General features: G+C 41.1%; 1 pseudogene; it reads right to left on the bottom strand.

The window, feature by feature from the left end:
* LOC138037517 (low-density lipoprotein receptor-related protein 4-like) overlaps positions 1-6,545 on the bottom strand; it is a 7,704-nt pseudogene extending 1,159 nt beyond the window's left edge.
* Positions 6,546-19,110: the final 12,565 nt, after the last annotated feature.

Raw genomic sequence — 19,110 nt, 5'->3', positions numbered from 1 at the left:
GCAACCACCGTTATTCACTTTGCAGAGTAGGTTTCCTGAGAATAAAAGTGACAGTTCTTGTTGAGAATAGCTACATCTAGAAGGCTCGAGCTCTCTCCTTTAAGTCCTTGAAGATACCTCCTCATTAAGTTGGAAAGGCTAATTCTTTAATTGCGGCTCTGGATACAATACTCTTAGTCTAAACAATATGACAAAGAAACCGTCAGTATCACGTAGTTTCAGATCATCCGATGACAAATTAAAATGGCTAACATAAATCGATAACTCTCCTCTTTAGGAGAAAAAAAAGCTTAGAAATTTCCGTTAGCCCAGACGGATTTCTTTGTAGAAATCGGAGACTCTTGTGCCTACTAATGTGCACTCGTTCAGGGATTCATAAGGAACTTCCAATGTAACTCTTTATGCTTGTGTAACAGTTTCGTTCCTTGAAGGATTTCTCAAGTATTATGAGTAGATCAAGAGAATGCTTTTCATTTATTATAACAAGGTTGATTTTGCATCTTGGGCAGTTCAGGGTGTCAGCAAAGCATAATTTGGTCTTGCCATCAACATCAGCCTCTGTCACAGATATCATGATAGCGATGAAGGGTGGTTGGATCGTTTCGGGATATTAATAATGCTATCGAAAAGAGCTGGGATGTTTAGTACTTGCGCGCTGTATACGAGCCTTGTGATGTAAATCCATGAAACAGTTTGTTTTCTGTTTACCTGCAGATGCCGGTTGTCTTAAATTGTCGAGCAATGCAACCCCAAAAACCCGGTCATATGTCAAACCACCGAGACCGCCTATATAAGCTGCAGTTGATTCTTTTGATTGAGTCAGTGTTCCAGTCACTCCAGTACAAGATGTCATCGTACACAGTGAAATCAAAGGGGTGCATGTTAAAAATGGGATGAACGGGACTTGCCACTTGGCGTCTGTTGTTTCCATTCAAGTCGCATGAATCAATAGCGTCAATCCATGCGTCGATCCATTAGACGCGATCTTCTGTATAATCGATAAAAATGCCATTTGGCCAGTACTGGCTTGAGTTTTGAAGGTCAACGAGCACTATTCGATCTAGCCCTGCCAGGCTGGCTCTTTCGATTTTGGGGCTATGAAAACTCCAGTCGGTCCAGAACATCAACCTTAAAAAAGATAAATACCGGAAAAACCGGGCATATTGATTACATCAAATAACTAGCATTGAGTAAATCACTTATGATCAATACATCCATAACTAATGACATCCCAACAACCAATTATTGTTAGAGTAATGGATTTTCAAACAGGCAAACACTCACCCTTTCTTTGGATAAAGTGCAATTCCACGAGGGTTGTACACTTGCGATGCAAGGAGTACCTTTCGTTGATTTCCATCTAGAGGAGGAACTTCGACCCTGCTTTTACTGTAGTCTGCCCAGTATATTAAATCACTCTCCCATTCTACCGCAAGACCATCGATAATGCCGAGATTGTCTGTAATAATGTCCTCGATTATCCCAGTGGTCAGGTTCATACGGTGAATCATTCGTTGGTTAATGTCGCTCCAGTAAATGGTTCTCTCTCTAACGTGGACATCCAGAGCAACTGCGCGGCTGAGGTCTGATGTTAAGTTAACTGGTGTGGAGGAATTCAACTCTATTGCATTGATCTCGGAAGTCGCACTGTAAATCAAGCAAGGTTCCGAGCAGCCGGCTTCTGTTCCTAAAAAGGATATGAAGGTGTTGAAGTCGTTTCTTTGGACAGCTCTTTCAGTTGAAATGAAATGAATAGTGTATCAAAGGTATATGTGCATGCTGGATTTGGAGAATGCGAGGTAAGAGAGCAAATCTCTCATATTTGTTGCCGTTGGGGTGGAAACTGTTTCGGAGAATTACAGTTACTCTATTGCTTTTGTGTCGCAAGTCTTACTGTAAATCAAGCAAGGTTCGGAGGTGCCGGCCTCTGTTCATGAAAACGACGTGGATTTTGATTACTCTATCCGCTGTGAAACTACAAGTCAAAGGGTTTAATTAAAAGTTGGTTCATTATTTAAGATGAATTTGTGTGGTAGCTAGATCCTCTTTTACACAACTTCATTGACTTAATATTAAAGAAAAAAGATTTAAGATCACTGATTTATTTGGCATTTTGTATGCTCACGTGGATGAAGTGGGTTTGTAATTGTGAAAGACATAGACGTTGTCGAGTACGGAACTACGGTGGCGGCGGGTTGATAATCGACTTTGGGACTGCGGTGGAAATGTATTTTATGTTGAACATAAGTGGCCTTGTATTCTGTAGTCTAGGAAAAACTGGAGTTTACCCTTTTCGTAAGAACCGGATGCTGCTACATTACATTCAACTGACCGCGATAACTAATTAAAATTAATTATGGAAAGTGTTATTTCTTCAGTATGGGCGAGGTTTAAAATCAAAGAAAACCAGAGGTGACGCTGAAAATAGCGAAGGGAAAAATTGAAGAACTTTTTCTAACAGCAACAAATCCAGTCAGCAATCGAGAATGTTAGTAGTGATACAGCGACGAATTAAAATTTTTCCTATTGCAGCTGAGTAGAACTGAAATTAATTTGCATTGCTGTTTTCAAAGAACTATTTTATCAATGCAAAGCAGTCTGTGACGTCAACCTGGTATTGAGCTCATTCCCCATCATTGCTCGGTCTTGGATCAAAGTATGATCACTTTTCCCGTCTTTCAAAACCAATTTCAATCAAAAGGTTCTAAAAACAACACGATGTATTTGGGACGATTTCGGCGAATAAATAAAATGGAAAAGTGTGTTGAGGTGATACGCACCTTTACACCAAGGATCTCAACGCAGAATTCTTAAAACGCCTAATTAGGGCTTAATTTTAACCGCAACATAATCGAGATCCTGGCGAATGTACATTCCAACACTTCCAGCAGACAGAGGTGTTGGCGGGAAGATCTACAGCAACCTAGCCGCGTTAAAGTTGATATCATTTTAATGTGTTATCCTAATTACAGTTAATGCGCTCAGAGATCTAACTCGCATAAAGTGAGTTTGAAAGCTAACAAGGTTACGTTAAATTAAAAAAAAAAAGGAAAAAAAAACCCATTTAATTGACCACTCCCCTTGGGGGTTTTTCAGGGCCAGTGAAACAAAATGAAAGAAATACTAAGTGTTAAGAATCCCAACTACATCCGACTGGCCGGAGGCAAACCAGTTGGCTATTCACAAGTGCATCTGAGAAAAAGGAAGGTTTGGCCAGGATTATATTCAACGAATGGCAAGAACCAGGGCCGCACTGCCGCCATACTTTCAAAATAGTGAATGATAACTAATTTTATTATTCCACTAATACGCCATTTTACCCTATTTGGTCAAGAGAACACGCAAAACATGAGACGTAATACACTGCAGTGTCCCGGTTTGACCGGGTTAGAACAGAGCAAATACAAACGGAACGGGTGTTTTTCAATGAAAGGAATTGCTTTCAGCAAAATCACACTTTTTTTTGTAGTGGAATAATAAATCTCTTATTCGATGGTTTAACATATAATTAGAGCGGACATTTTGCCCGTTGCTCTGCGATGATTTCCCTAACATTTTTGTGGTACTATGATCAAAAAACCACTTCCTTTTTTTCTTCAGATTTTGAAAGTGTGTTTGTTGTTTCGTGTGTTTGTTTGTTTTGTTTGTTTCGCGCGTTAGCCCTTCGTCAGAGCTAAACCCTTTTCAGTCTTTTACATGTAGGAGTTACCTTTCACAATGAAAAAAACTGATATTCTTTAATGAATCCTTTGGCAATATAACATGTTTAATACAAGATTCATAAATATTTGTCTCGGATTTTCAATTAAAGAGAGCAGATGCAACTACTGAAAAGTAACTATATACTACTAGTAGCAGCTATCGCTAAGTGCCAACGAGACAGTCACTGTAATACATAGTTTGCAGATTTGCATCAGGGATCACAACTGAATGCGCGCAAGGCTCTATCCCATGACGTCAGACATCAGAACGCGCGCTTTCATTGGTTCTTGCAGTCACACGATAGAGGGCCTTTGTTCCCTTACTTTAATAATAATAATAATACCTTATTGATCCAATACTGCAGTCATAAACGAGAATTACATTGGTAATATATGAAATATAATTTTGATACGTACATACAATTGTAATACAAACAACAACAACAAAATCAATACTTCATTTGATCCCATAATTACAATAAACTAATAACAATAATACAGCAGATGATAGGGTTGCTGGCTGCCCGAAATAATCTAAAAGTTAAAAATGACAGGCAGCCAGTTAAAAGAAAAGATGTTTAAATGTTAAGGTCAGGGACAAGAACGAACAAACATAAATACAAACAAAAATAGAGATAAATAGAGTTAAGTAAACTACCAGTATATTCAAGTGACTAAAATTCTTACATTTCAAAGGAGTATTATTTCTTATCTTAAAATTACAAAATCGATGTACTGGTGTCTAGTAATCTTTGATAAATGGCTGTTTCATTTTCTTTTTAAATAAAGACAATGGAGATGATTTAATGTCTTCGTCAATGGAATTCCAAACTGATAGGCCTTGGAATCGGATATTGAATATTCCGTAATTTGTTCTTGCTTTTGAGAGATAATAAGACTGTTTTGCAGCAACAATCTTAGACAAAACTCTTGGGTAAAATTCTAGCCTAAGCATCATTTGGCATGCACTCACAAAATATATTGGTCCTTTCCCCCTTCTCCCCATACCAATGTTGATAATGTGATGCAGAATACTGTGCAAGCTTTTGGTCGCTTTTTAAAACAACATTGGAATGGGGGGAGGAGGGAAATTAGGAAGAATTTACTCTTTATCACACAGACAAATTAGAGCGTCACATGTTCCCAACAAGTTTTGTCCAAGATTGAAGCCTTGTACTATAGCTATGGATCTGTGTTATTTTAGTGAAAAAAGAAATAAAGAAAGGTGCATGGTAAGAACTGATTATGATATTGATACATTAAGATTCCTAAATAAAAAGTTCCTAGGTCCAAAAATTTTATAATTTCAAGAGATTTAAACGAGGGACTAGAGTGCTCATCAAATCTAGAGAAAGTAATTATTTGCATTGCTATTTTTTTGTACAATTAAAATTGGTTGAAGAGTGGTCTTATAGGTATTTCCCCAGATAATTATTCCATAGGTCCAAAAAATATATCTAAGGGCATAATATCTAGGCCAAGATAATATCGAAGTTTAGAGAGGATGCCAATGCTTCTTCTAATTTTCTTAACAATACACTCAACCTGATCCTTCCAGTTTAAGTTTGAATCAACTCGGATGCCCAGAATTCTTGTTTAAGTTGCTTATTATTTATAGCCAGATTTAAATTATGAGATTGCAACTTCTTTTGAGGTGGATGGAAAATTACAAATTTTGACTTTTTTATATTGAGTGAAAGCTTATTAGTACAGAGCCATATGTGGATATTATTTAATTCAACATTTATGTTTGTTTCTAGTATGGAAAGAGTTTTGCTTTTGCCAAAAGATGAAAATCGAAGATTTATCTGAGCAACAGTGAAAATCATTTATAAATAATAAAAACAACAGTGGGACAAGTACCGATCCCTGCAGGATTCCACAACTTACATTGCATTTAGAGGATGTTGCATAATAAAAACTTGTTGACGGTCACTGAGGTAGGAGATAAACAAGTCTTTGGCAATATGTCGAATACCGTAACACTCTAATTTATTAATCAAAATCTGATAATTGACGGTGTCAAATGCTTTACTAAAATCGAGGAATATACCACAGGAATAGCTTCGGTCATCAATATCAATTATGCAAAGAGTTGCATGGTTTGTACCGTGCTTAGCTCTGAAACCATATTGATTTTTATTTATTTTTTTATTTTTTTAAGAATTTGATCAGTCTGTTATATACGAGTTTTTCTAAGAGCTTACTAAAGACAGAAATGAGGGAGATAGGACGGTACTTGCACAAGCAAAACTGTGATCCCTTTCTGAACACAGGTATGATGTTTGCTATTTTAAAGTCACTGGGAACAATTCCAGTTGAAAGGATCTCCAGAAGTTTTGATATATAGGTTTTTAGCATTTTTAGTATGCCAGTTGGAATGCTGGGCCCGGTTGTTCGAAATCCGATTAGCTTAATCCAGGATTAGCGTAAACTTTTGTTTCATGTTTTCAACTTTTTGGTGAAAGGTTGTTTTGCTTATTTTTGTTTTTCAAGATTAACTTCTAATGTAAAGTTTTGCCAAATATCAACGTTGAACAGCATTTAGCAGTGGAGTAATAAACTCCTTGGTTAATTTTTAATCTGGGATTAGCGTTCATCGGCTTTTGAACAACCGGGCCCTGGATGGCTCTACAGACTGGGAGAGGACAAAATGCAGAGCCCTGCTCCATGGAGTACCCTATGGAGTACCTAAATGGAGTACCCCTAAAAATCATTTATTTGGTCAAATTAAATACTTTATCAACATAGTGAGGTATTTAGATGAACATTACCTTTATTTATTTCGAGCTTTCCAGCTCTCCGATTGATACTGATCGATGCAGTTCGTGAATTGGCCGCCATCTTGAAATTTTGTCGGTAGTTCATGTACCCCTTATTGTAGTGTATTTATCTTTTGTGCATTTAGACAAATATTTATGCAAACCTGTATACCCTTATATACCCACATAGACCCGAGTATGCCCATAATATACCTATGTACACCCCTGCAGTATAGAGTGTACACCCACACAAACCCATGCATGCCCCTGTATACCCATATATCCTTATGTATGCCCCTGTATACCCATAAGGTGACCTTAAAACACTAGCCCCCGGTCCGTGGACCCCCTACGGACCGGATCCACGGACTACCTTACGCACCGGTTCACGGACTTCCCCTACGGACCCCCTCTACGGACCACCCTAAAACAACATAGAAAAACTAAAGATTTGACTTACCAGTTGTCGGGATAGACCACTCGTGTCACTCGTGTCGGCGAAATCTCAACCGTTACGCTCTGCAAATTTAACAGACTAAGGCTCAGGCTCGGGCGCAAAGTCTGTTAATCACATATTGCCTCTCCCTTCGCTGTGGACCGGAATGCTTCTACGAAGACCAATAGTTCTATTTTCCCTCCACCATTTTGTTCTGATCATTCTCCCGCGGGTTTATGAACTCGCCCCAGGCTTCACGATCTCTCTGTTCCGAACAAAATGGCGGAAGAAACTTAGATGTTACACTATCGGTCTTTTTCGAAGCACTTCGGTCAACAGCGAAGGAAAAGGCAATACCTGAGCCTTACTCTGATTTGCGGAGCGCAACGGCTGAGATTTCGCCGACACGAGTGGTCTATCCATAGTTAATCGAGGGACTGGTTATGAAACCTTAAAACCTTCAAAAGCGATAACAATGTTGTCGTAATCGATGTTGAATTGACCGTGACCCTGCACAATCTTTTGTTTTGGTCTCGCACGGGTTCCCAAATTAGTCGCGCATAATTTAATCGAAGGATTTGATTGGTTATCGTATAGAAAAAAGGTGTGTTTTGTGCAGGGTCAAGGCCAAAAAATACGGACAAAAACATCAAACAAAGGAACTTGTCGAGTTTCATAACCATCTCCATGCATTAACTATGGTCTATCTAGACAACCTGTATAAAAAAATTTTCAGTTGTTATTTATTTTACTTTATTTATTCTTATTTCTGTGTTGTTTTAGGGTGCTCGTAGAGAGGGTCCGTAGGGGTAGTCCGTGGACCGGTCCGTAAGGCAGTCCGTGAACCCGGTCCGTAGGGGGGTCCACGGACCGAGGGTCCGTGTTTTCGGCTCACCCGTACCCATATATACCCATTTGTAATCTGACCACGTACAAATAAAGTTTTCCAATCCATTCCATAGGGGTATATATGTATGGGCATGCACGGGCCTGAATGGGTATGCAGGGTACACACGGTTTTTTATAAATAGTTGTCTAAAAATACACTATTATAAGGGATATACGAAATACCTACCAAACTTCACGATGGAGGCCAATTCGTGAACTGCATCGAACTGTAACAAAAGGTAGGTACACCTAAAAACTTCTCCATGTTGATAAAGTATTGAATTTGACCAATAAATGATTTTTAGCGGTACTCCATTTGGGTACTCCATGGAGTAGGGCTCCGCGTTTTGTCCTCTCCCGTGAGAGAGCAACGGTAGTACTAAAACTCCCTAGAATTGCGCTGAAACGGCCAGAAATGCTAAGAACATACCATAAATAAGACAACGAGACAAGGTAAGAAATTCTGGTGTATTTTTATTTCCATTTTAATGCCCTAAATCACGATCGCTAAATTCCCAATACAAACCGTTATAAAATTTATGTAACGCAACAACGATTCTCTTTGAGCCTGGGGTACCTATGATTGTAGGTACTTTGTTAGTTCACACAGTCATATGTTACTCATTCCTATTGAAAGGCTCATCAATCAACGTGACTCTTATTGAAAAAGCTCAAAGAACAGAACCTCTAGGTATAAACAAGAGTGACGGATAATTGAAAGATCTCTTTATTTAGTATATAGTGTTTCAACGTCATTTTATTCTTTTGAAATCTTGGTTTGTTTATCCAGTAGCTATATCATGTTACGTCATCATTTGAAATCTCTTTAATTACTTCATAACATGTATATATATATATATATATATATATATGTATATAACTAACTGCAAACAGTACTGTTTCGGCCTTCTGGGCCTCATCAGTGCAGTGCTGATGTCTGGGATGGAGGTTAACCTTATAATATATATATATATATATTTATTTATTTATTTTTATTTACTTATTTTCTTTGTAAATTCTCCAAATAAACCTGATAAAGTAGAACACAGTAGACACAGTAGAACGAGATGCACCCGTATACACAGTTCCATTTTACAATTAACCCTTGCATCGCGTAACTGAACATTTACCACATACGGTTTGACGCCTGTTACTGACGTAGTGGGCAAGTCTTCAGTGTAGGAAAAGCACCTTACTTTCCATCAGGCATGTCACGCACTTAATTATCGCCTTCACAGTGTCATCCGATCTTGCTTTAGGAGGTATTGGTAATAACCCACGGAAAGAACCACAGGTGACGTAAACACTACCCCTAGAGAGAGGCGAAATTGTCCCCAGGCCAACAGTCGTGTCCTCTCCAAAAGGCTAACGCTTCTTCAGGCTGGAGAAAGCGGTGGGTTCTTGTGAAAACTGGCTTGTTCTTTAGGACTGCGGAGATTGTTTTGGGACTCTAGGCCTTTATGCTATATCGTTTGCTATCGATCTTCGCGTGCCGGAGTGGACAAAAGGCCGAATCAACCCGATTTAATTTTGGCATTAAATCGTACTCGATCGCGGAGTGATCAGGGGCTTCAGAGGTTGCGAGTTTCCAGCCTTCCGTTGATGGAACCCGGCCCGCAGTACCCGCGGCGGTCAAAAGTGTTCTATCCTAGCCTGTCAATCATTTTCCCTTTCTCTAGAAACGGTGCATTTCTGTGCGTAAATGACATTGTTGTTGATCTACCCTGTCGAAAGGATGTCACCAGAGTCTTTTATCGCGAAGTTAACAAAAATAAATACGTTATCAATACAGTTTTGACGTCTACTTACACTTGATTTGAAAATACCAGACTGAATTCGTCGTTAAATAGTTAGAAAAAGCACAGATAATAGCCAAAGCACAACGCCTGAAGTTTGATTCGCCTCTCGCTGGTAACCCAGTTTTGGCGCCAAGTTTATTTACAAAAAAGTTACCACAAAATATTATAAATGGTCTGCTCTACATTTTTTTCCCATTTTTTGAATTCTGATTGGTCAATTTAAATTGCAATAGCTCTCGCCGTATGCAAGGTTGTCTTCTTTTAATGAAGGATAGGAGCAAATTTCAAAACTAGCCTAGAACGCCTCAAATCGACACAAAGACACAAGGTGAAGCAAGAGTAAGTTTATACCAGTCGAAAAATGGATGGGATTTGTTGGTTTTATTTATTTTAATGATTTTATTTTATTTTTTTTCCGTGTCGGTAAAAGTCTTGCCTGTCACTCCCCTGCTAAGTGGTGTCTTTGTGCATAAAGCCTTCTAAGCGTATTTTCTTAGGATCGAGAGGGTAGTGGAAATGCGAAGATTTATCTGGTGGACATGTTAGGATGGCATAAACCGGAAACGGAAGTTCGCGCGAGTGACGTGTTTATCCGGGATAGATATGTACGCGCTATGCGGATAGAGAGTGTTGTTGTAAAATGGTGATGTCCGATTAAACCTTCGTGAAGTGCAAATTGCTTGGTGTTTTTGAAATACCCAACCAAGAACAGGGGTTGGGGGATATTCTGAACCAGGTAACAAAATCCAAAGCGGGCCCCTCTCTCTCCTTCGCAGAGAATTCAAGATTTCCGGTCAAATTGGTGAGCCTGGGGAGACAGAGAAACTAACCTATGTGTCTTTAATGCACCAAATTGACTCTGGCCTAAAACGGGATTACAACGAAAGTGAGATTGTGGACACCGTGATTCGTGCCATTTCCCCGCATAGCAGCCTCAGAAGTTATGTCGAGACCTTAAGTGACCTCTCGCTGCCTAATTTGCGGCGGATCCTCCGTGTGCACTACAGAGAGAAAGCAGCCTCCGACGTTTATCAGCAATTAGCCACTGTCTGTCAGCAAAGCAATGAGCCACCTCAGCAGTTCTTACCCCGTGCATTGGATTTGCGTAACAAAGTGGATTTTGCATTCAAGAGTCAGACTGTGAATTTAATTATGGGCCGGCATTGAATCAGAAAACATTTGTGAAATCCTTTGAAACAGGCCTGCGTGATGATATCCTCTCATCTGACCTCAGACCGACTCTACGCACCATGAACTAGCGTCGCAACAAGCAGAGAGGAATGCCAAATTGGCCTCAGAGCGCCAAAAAACAGCAAACGTAAACGCATGTGAGGCGTCGAGGGAAGACAAGGAAACAAGACCCAAGGATACAACTTCAGAGAACAACCAAGCTCTCCTGGCTGAAATCCGTCAAATTAAGTCAGAAATCAGTGACCTCAAAGATCGGGTTAATGGTCGCGGGAACCCGACAGCAACGCCTGCCAGGCGAGAGACCCCCTACAGAGGCCCTGGAAACAGTTATCAGCCAAATCGTCGCTATCAGCGTTGAGGTTGCCAGAATTGCCAGCAGTTAGGAGAGGTGATGAGTGTGACCATTGTTTTGCTTGTGGTTATGCAGGACACCTGGCTCGTGAATGCCATAGAAATAGGAACTGGGGTAGTCACCAGGGAAACGACAGGCGACTATTCCTGCGGGACATGGAATAGTCGACAGTAACAGCAACAAGTCTATCCGATGTAACGGCTGTGGTAAAGTTCAGTCACAAATAAAGAGATTTTTGCAATGTTCAAAATGCAAGGCTGTAAAGTATTGTAGTCAGAACTGTCACAGAAAACAGTGGCAGGAACACAAATTAAGTTCTGTGTGCTGCAATTGCACTCCTGTCCAACAGGGCAATGCAAGAGAATGGGGTCCCCGGCAATAGCATCTTTGTTAGTCATCTGACACCGAAACAGCATGCCACTATGGTGGGATTGGTTGGGAAAGGATGTACTGTCAAGGGAGAGATTAATAGCCAGATATATAGTCGAGGTACTTTGGCACATGGGTGCCCAAGTGTCAATAATATCTGACGAGTTTGTAAGGAGAAATTTTCCTGACATCGCTGTTAAGGACATATCAGAATTATTGGACATTGAACTGAACTTGACTGCTGCCAACGGTAGTAAGGTAGCATACATTGCATGGGTGGACCTGAACTTTAGACTACGGTCATCTAAGAATGAATTGGCAGTCCCCTTTCTTGTTACTGAACAGTCGCTGAACTCCCCGTTAACTGGGTTTAATGTGATAGAAGAGATTATGAAAACGGTTAGTGAGAATGAGGTACTGCACCAGTTAATTACTTCTAGTTGTACTGGCCTCGACAGCCAAACTGCCTCAAAGCTGTGGATTTTTATCCAAAGCTTGAATCAAACTGAACTTTTCTCAATTAAGACCATAAAGCATAACATTACAATACATCCGAGTCGGAGTCAGAAAGTCACTTGCAGAGCAAATACGGGACCAATAGAAGGACTAACACCAGTATTGTTTGAGCCGGATGAAGCCTGCCCCTGACCCAGTGGCTTGGAAGTCCAAGAGACCTTGTTAACTGTGAAGAGAGGAAAGTCATGTCGAGTTGAAATTGACATTGTTAACATGACTGACCATGATATCGTACTCAGAGGGCGAACCTCACTTGGCCGACTACAACTCGTCCAATCAGTCACCCTAGTTGAGGTTACATTGAAAGACTCTGAGGGGACCTATGAAGCAAGCCAGGAAAGGGGATCAGAAAACACGTCTGGAGAATCACTGAATTAAGTGCAAGCTTCTGTAAAAGCTGGAAAACTTTTCAGTATCCCACCACACATTACGGACATAGACGTCGAGGGTCTTACACCCTACCAGAAGGAAATGGTTTTTAAAGATTCATTTGCAAGGGACGGTAACGATATTGGATGTGTCAAGGGACTGGAGCTTGAGTTACACCTTGTTGATCACACTCCTGTGCAGAAGAATATGTCGCAGTACCTAAACCATTTCACCCAGAAGTGAAGGCTTACATAGAAGATTTGTTAAACCAAAACTTCATTCGACGTTCGACATCGTCATATAGTTCGCCTGTAGTTTGTGTGAGAAAGAAGGACCAAAGTTTAAGACTGTGTGTGGAGCACTCAAAAAAAAGCCCCGACCAGATCGCCACCCGATACCCAGGATACAAGAGACTTTGGAGAATCTAGATGGAAACTCTTCGTTTTCGGTGCTAGACCAAGGAAGAGCTTACCACCGGGGGTTCATGAGTCCCAAAAGTCAGCCGTTATCGGCTTTCGTCACTCCTTGGGGCCTTTATGAATGGGTGCGAATCCCATTCGGCTTGTCACGTGCGCCAGCGGCCTTTCAGCGATTTATGGAGAACTGCCTTGGCGATTTAAGGAATACCGTATGTGTGCCATATCTAGATGACATAATTGTGTTTAGTGCAACATTTGAAGAACATATTGAACAAAGTCCTTGGCCGATTAAGAGATCATGGAGTTAAATTGAAACCGCAGAAGTGTAAACTGTTCAAGAGAGAAGTTGTGTTCCTTGAGCGTGTGGTGTCCGGAGGGGGTTACAAGTTGGACCCGTCCAGTATCAAGTCAGTTCTTGCCCTTAAGGATTCTATTCCGAAGACAGTAAGCAAAACTTATGGGTTTCCTAAATTACTACCGCAGATATATCAGAAACTTCTCTAGAATTGCAAGACCCATTTTTGATCTAGTCAATACACCTGCTGAATCCCCTGAAGAGATGAAAAAGCAGAAGTCAAGGAAAGACACTGGGCAGTTGTCCCCGAATTGTCCTGTTGATTGGACTACCACTCATCGATCTGTGTTAGAAAAACGTATTGGTAATGGCCTACCCAGATTTTGAGAAACCCTTTGTCCTACACAATGATGCCTCCAAGGATGGGCTGGGTGCAAAAGGAAAGGAAAGGAAAGGAACTTTATTTAAGTGTCTAGTCGTTCTAGCGCTGGAGCGCTAATTGGGGACACTGTAAACTGAAATGAACAATGAAAGTAAATCAAGTCAAATCTTGGTTTTTGAGGAGAGGGGAAACCGGAGTGCCCGGAGAAAACCTCTCGGTGCAGAGTAGAGAACCAACAAACTCAACCCACATATGACGCCGAGTCCGGGAATCGAACCCGGGCCACATTGGTGGGAGGCGAGTGCTCTCACCACTGCGCCATCCCTGCACCCCCTGCAGTGTTGTACCAGTATCAGAATGATGTTCGTCGTGTCAATGCATACGGTTCCCGAACCTTGACTCCTGCCAAAAGGAATTACCACCTCCACTCCGGAAAGTTGGAATTTCTAGCGTTGAAATGGGCGGTCTGTGATCAATTTTTACTACACCCCACGATTTCAAGTATACACCGATAACAACCCTCTGACCTTTGTCTTAACGCTTCGTGTCTTCGTTGGGTAGGGGACTTAGCCGATTTCAATTTCACAATTCACTACCGCCTAGGAAAAACCAACGTTGACGCTGACACCTTATCCAGAGTACCCTTAAACGGGAGTGATTACATGCAAGTCTGCACTGAGGTGGTGGTGCCACATGATGTCCTTCAGGCTGTTTCTTGTTCCGCAAAGTTCCAAGAGGAAGGCACCGTAAATTGTGTATCAGCTCATTCATGAGATCCCACTGCAATACTAGCTGACCCGTACAACCTTGAAGAACTTGATACCCCGAAACTGGATATCAAACAAGCCCAAAGCACTGATCCAGTCACTAGTCGAGTTAGAGACTTAATCCAGCGTGGCCGACGCTCAACAAAGAGGGAAAAGGAAAAAGAGTTATACGAGACCAAGCTACTTCTTCATGAATGGGACCATCTATCAGTTGACACAGATGGGATACTGAGAAGACACAAGGGACCTCGTACTCAGACCATCCTTCCAAAGAAATTTCATCCACTGGTCCTCAAGGAGCTCCATGAGAAGATGGGTCACCTTGGAGTCGATCGCACGTTATATCTTGCAAGAGAACGTTTTTGCTGGCCACACCTGCAGAGAGACATTGAACACTATATTGGACATGTCTGTCAATGTGTTAAACGGAAGCCACCAACTCTCAAGACAAGAGCCCCATTACAACCTATTGAGACCACCGCACCGTTTCAACTGGTGGCCATTGACTTTCTTCACCTAGAAAGGAGTAGTGGAGGTTATGAATATATCCTTGTTGTTATGGACCATTTCACCCGTTATGCGCAGGCTTATGCCACCAAAAACAAATCAACACGAACAGTTGCTCAGAAACTGTACAATGATTTTATCTTACGATTTGGCTTCCATTAAAGATTCATCATGATCAGGGAAGATAGTTTGAAAGCCACCTTCAGCATGAGCTAGAAAAGCTGTGTGGCGTAGTACACTCTCGCACCACTACATATAACCCACAAGGTAATGGCCAAGTAGAGCTATTTAACCGCACTCTTCTGGGTATGCTCCGCACCTTACCAGAAACACAGAGATCACACTGGGGAGATCATCTAAATCAAGTAGTTCACGCTTATAACTGTACGAGACTCGAAACTACCGGATATTCACCGTTCTTTCTATTAATTGGACGCCATCCTCGACTACCAATTCACTTACTCTTCGGAATTCAAGGGAAAAACCAGCAACAGTGTCATTCTCAGTATGTAGCAAAGTGGCGCAAAGCGATGATGGAAGCTTACGAACTCGCAGGCCAGAGGGCTAACGAAGGGAGCACCAGAGCCAAGAAGCATTAGGCTCACCGAGTCAGGAGTTCAGTATTGGAATCTGGTGATAGAGTACTGGTACGCAATCTGAGTGAACGGGGTGGTCCTGGTAAACTGCGTTCCCACTGGGAAGAAAGAATTCACGTAGTTGTCAGTCGTAAAGGGGACAACAGCCCAGTGTATGAGATCAAGCCTGAGATTGGGCCCGGTGGAACAAGAACGCCACACTGTTAAGACCATGCAACTAGCTCCCTGTGGCTATCCCAAACGGAGTCACCCCACAAAGCAGGCAGACTTAGCGAAGAACTCGTCATGAGGCAAGGACCAAGTCCACGGTATCTGCACCGGTGGATGAGGTTTCTGGGGATGAAAGCAGTGAAGACGAGTGGCCCGCTGAACTTAAGAGGTCACCGGTACTAGGTACAGACTGTTCATCAAGAGAAACTATGCAAGGAGGAGACTGTTGTTGGAGAAGTAACTCCCGTATCCAGCAGTGAGAGAGAAGACCCTCTGCCCCACCATGGTCCAGACGCTTCAACACAGGATTTTGCTGGTCAGGAGGATGTTGTTGAACATGAGCCCAGACCGCAACGACAGAGGCATCCTCCGACTTTCTTGACTTATGACACTCTGGGTAATACCGTTTACGAAAGTCGATCTGTTGTTCATGCAGTTTCCCATGACCTTGCACCCATGTCAGGAGACCAACCACTGCAGTATCCTGTTTCAGCCTGGAGCATAAGTGCCCCAACTCCACAGCAGCCCCCGCTTCAGTTTGTTGTAGCGGTAGTTGCCCCAGTTCAGCATCCGATGATCTTTGGTTCTCATGGACTGTACACCTCTACCTTAGGTTATCAAAGGAACACTGGATATCCAGGACTGCATCCAATGAACTTTTGCCCGACACCCGTGTCGAACAATGTGGATGTTCAAAATCGAGAATAGTTTTCAAGTTAGTTTAGTTAAGAAAACGGTGGGAAATTTCTCACGAGCGTTGTACCTCGGAAGGATCACGTCATCGTTACGTTTTATAAGTGTCGAGGACGATCCTTTTTCTCGGAGGGGGTATATGTTAGGATGGCATAAACCGGAAACAGAAGTTCGCGCGAGTGACGTGTTCATCCGGGATAGATATGTACGCGCTATGCGGAGAGAGAGTGTTGTTGTAAAAAAAAAACCTTCGTGAAGTGCAAATTGCTTGGTGTTTTTGTCATTTCCGACGTGGGTAACAGACACAGTAGAATGATTAACTTAACCAGCAATGGCGTCGAAAGTCATGTAACGCGAATGGCGTTTTAGTGGATCTTTAATTTACACAAAATATACCCTTATGGAGCTCAATAATAGAAAGTCAGTTGGATAAACTAGGCAGTCGGTGAAAAGCAAATACCTGGAAACTTAAAACGACGAGTAATGGACTTCGACTCTAGCGCCTGTCGAGCCGAAATCAAAGTGAGCTGCATTTCTAATTTTTACCAAGTGTACTGTTATGTAGAACACTGAAACCAAATGGAAAATTCCCTGGGAACTTATGGGTTCAACAAAGACAGAGAACGAATCGAACACCTTAAGTGGATCTGTGATCTCTGTTGTCTGGCTATCGGTATTTATTCGTATTGCACTCTGCACAGTCTTCAGGTAAGAGAATAGTTGGAAATGTGACAGCCAAGAACTATTTGAAAGAAAGCTTGTCGTCTATTTTGTGCTCATTATTCAAGGAAAAGGTTCTTCATGGATGCGGTTTGATCCTGAAATTTATGCAATTGCGTATGATAATTTGACACGATTTAGTTTCTTCCCTTCACGCACGTAATGAAATAGGAAGGAGTTTTTGCCTCTAATAGCAAATATGTTGTTTGTTTCAAAAAAAATTTCGCTGGAAAAGGTGGCCTTTATGAACTTATCATTTTTTGTAAAATGCGAGCTTAACTCAAGATGAGGTTAGCGTCTCTTGTATTTACCGTCTCCCTTGATTGTCACTCTCAAAATTACCTCCAGAACCTGCTTTTTGCGTAGAATAAGCTTTTAGAATGACGTTGTTGTCTTCTGTGGTGATACTTGACGATTCGGGAACATTTTGTGAAAAAATATTTATAACGGGTCACACGCGCAACTTGATCGCCCGAACTTGCTCGATTATGCAGAACATCCACTTGGCCCTTTGACCTTCCATTGAAAAAAACTCATAAAATATTCGCTGAAATTTGAAAGGGTGATTGCTAACGAATAGAGAAAGATTTTCATAATAACTAAAAATTCCTGTGTTAAGCATGAAAATTCGACGAAGCGGTAAATGCGACTTAATTTGTTGCGTGCGTTGCTATTTTTGTGTTTTGATTGTTGTGCAAATTTTGACGGAGAATATTAAATTATAAAAAAAATATCTACGGACAGATCGTTAAAAAATCTTTCTTTTTAGCGGTTATTTAAACATAAAAGATGGAAAGCTTGACGAGACATAATATTTTTGCTGATATTTCAAAGAAGAAAAATTTTGCGGGAATCAGGACGCGGTGAAAAAGAGTTAACAAATTTGCATACGTGCGTTGAAATGTGATACGCGAGGAGACAGGAATGTTATTTCTCTGTCAAATGATTAAAATATGAAGTTTATTTGGGAAGGCAACAATACTTCTTTAACTTCCTGGTTAATCCAATTTATTGCTACGACTTACTAAAGCGAAGATTGTTTACGTGAAACTCACGCTTTTTGCGAATTTTGAGTGTCAGTAAATTACATCATTTGCGTGACAATATATCCCTTTACTCTAACACAAAAAAATTCAGATAGTATCAACTTCATATTTATTAACCATTGCTCCTGCTTATAATTCGCGTCTGTTTTTGTATCTCATAGATGTTCAGATTTTCAATTACATGGCCGCTCAACCTCGCGATTCTGTCCTGAAGTCACAATAGATACGTTTCCTGGAACCCGACAAAGAAGGCTTCCTGACCCGACAAATGAAATGTCAATATTCAGTTACATATTACAACGAAATTAAAAAACCAAAGACGAAAGTTTCTTGGCCAAAAAGTACGTTGTTTTACTCTGAAAACGACAAACGATTAACATTCTTTCCCGTTGTTCATTCAGTTGACACAAGGTGATCACGTGCACCTTTACTAAAGAGCGTGTTTGTTATCTTTAAACTGAATTTATTACCAAAGCTTAAAAAACTAAAATACCGCAAAATGGGTCAGGATATTACAAAATAATTAAAGGTGTGAACGTGTGAGCCAAAGGGCCTCTGCTGGCGAGACATGTGGGTGACCCTCAAATGGTTTAAATGACCCCCCACTTGAAAAAATTAACTGGAACCCTGCAGTTCAATACCACCCAATTCAGTGCATTCTGTTTTTGTGTAACACGTACCGCAGGCAACCCAGTATACGCTTTTATAGAGCGTCTTGTTTAATTTATTTCCTTGCCGTAAACTAGGATTAGCCGATTTTTTTCTGCATTTCATGTTTCACATTTCAACTCTACAAACCATCACTTTTACTGAGCATTAAAATTATGTGTTTGGGTTGCCTGTGAACGAATATGACCTCTCTTATGGCAATGATGACAGATAGCATTCTTTAATTACTTACATTACATGATTCCGATCGATGCTGCATACTTTCACACGATCGGCACTTATCGGTGATTCCATCCTTCACTCTGTTTTTCATCCCATAAGCACTGCTCCATTGTAAATTTTAAACGGGCAAACATCTTGACCCTTGTTGATCTCACCACAGGCAGACAAGAGCGCGTGACGTCACTTTATTTTGAGACAGCT

This window comes from Montipora capricornis, chromosome 2 (genome assembly GCF_036669925.1).
Source record: "Montipora capricornis isolate CH-2021 chromosome 2, ASM3666992v2, whole genome shotgun sequence".
NCBI lineage: Eukaryota > Metazoa > Cnidaria > Anthozoa > Scleractinia > Acroporidae > Montipora > Montipora capricornis.
This window is presented reverse-complemented; position numbering and strand designations above follow the sequence as displayed.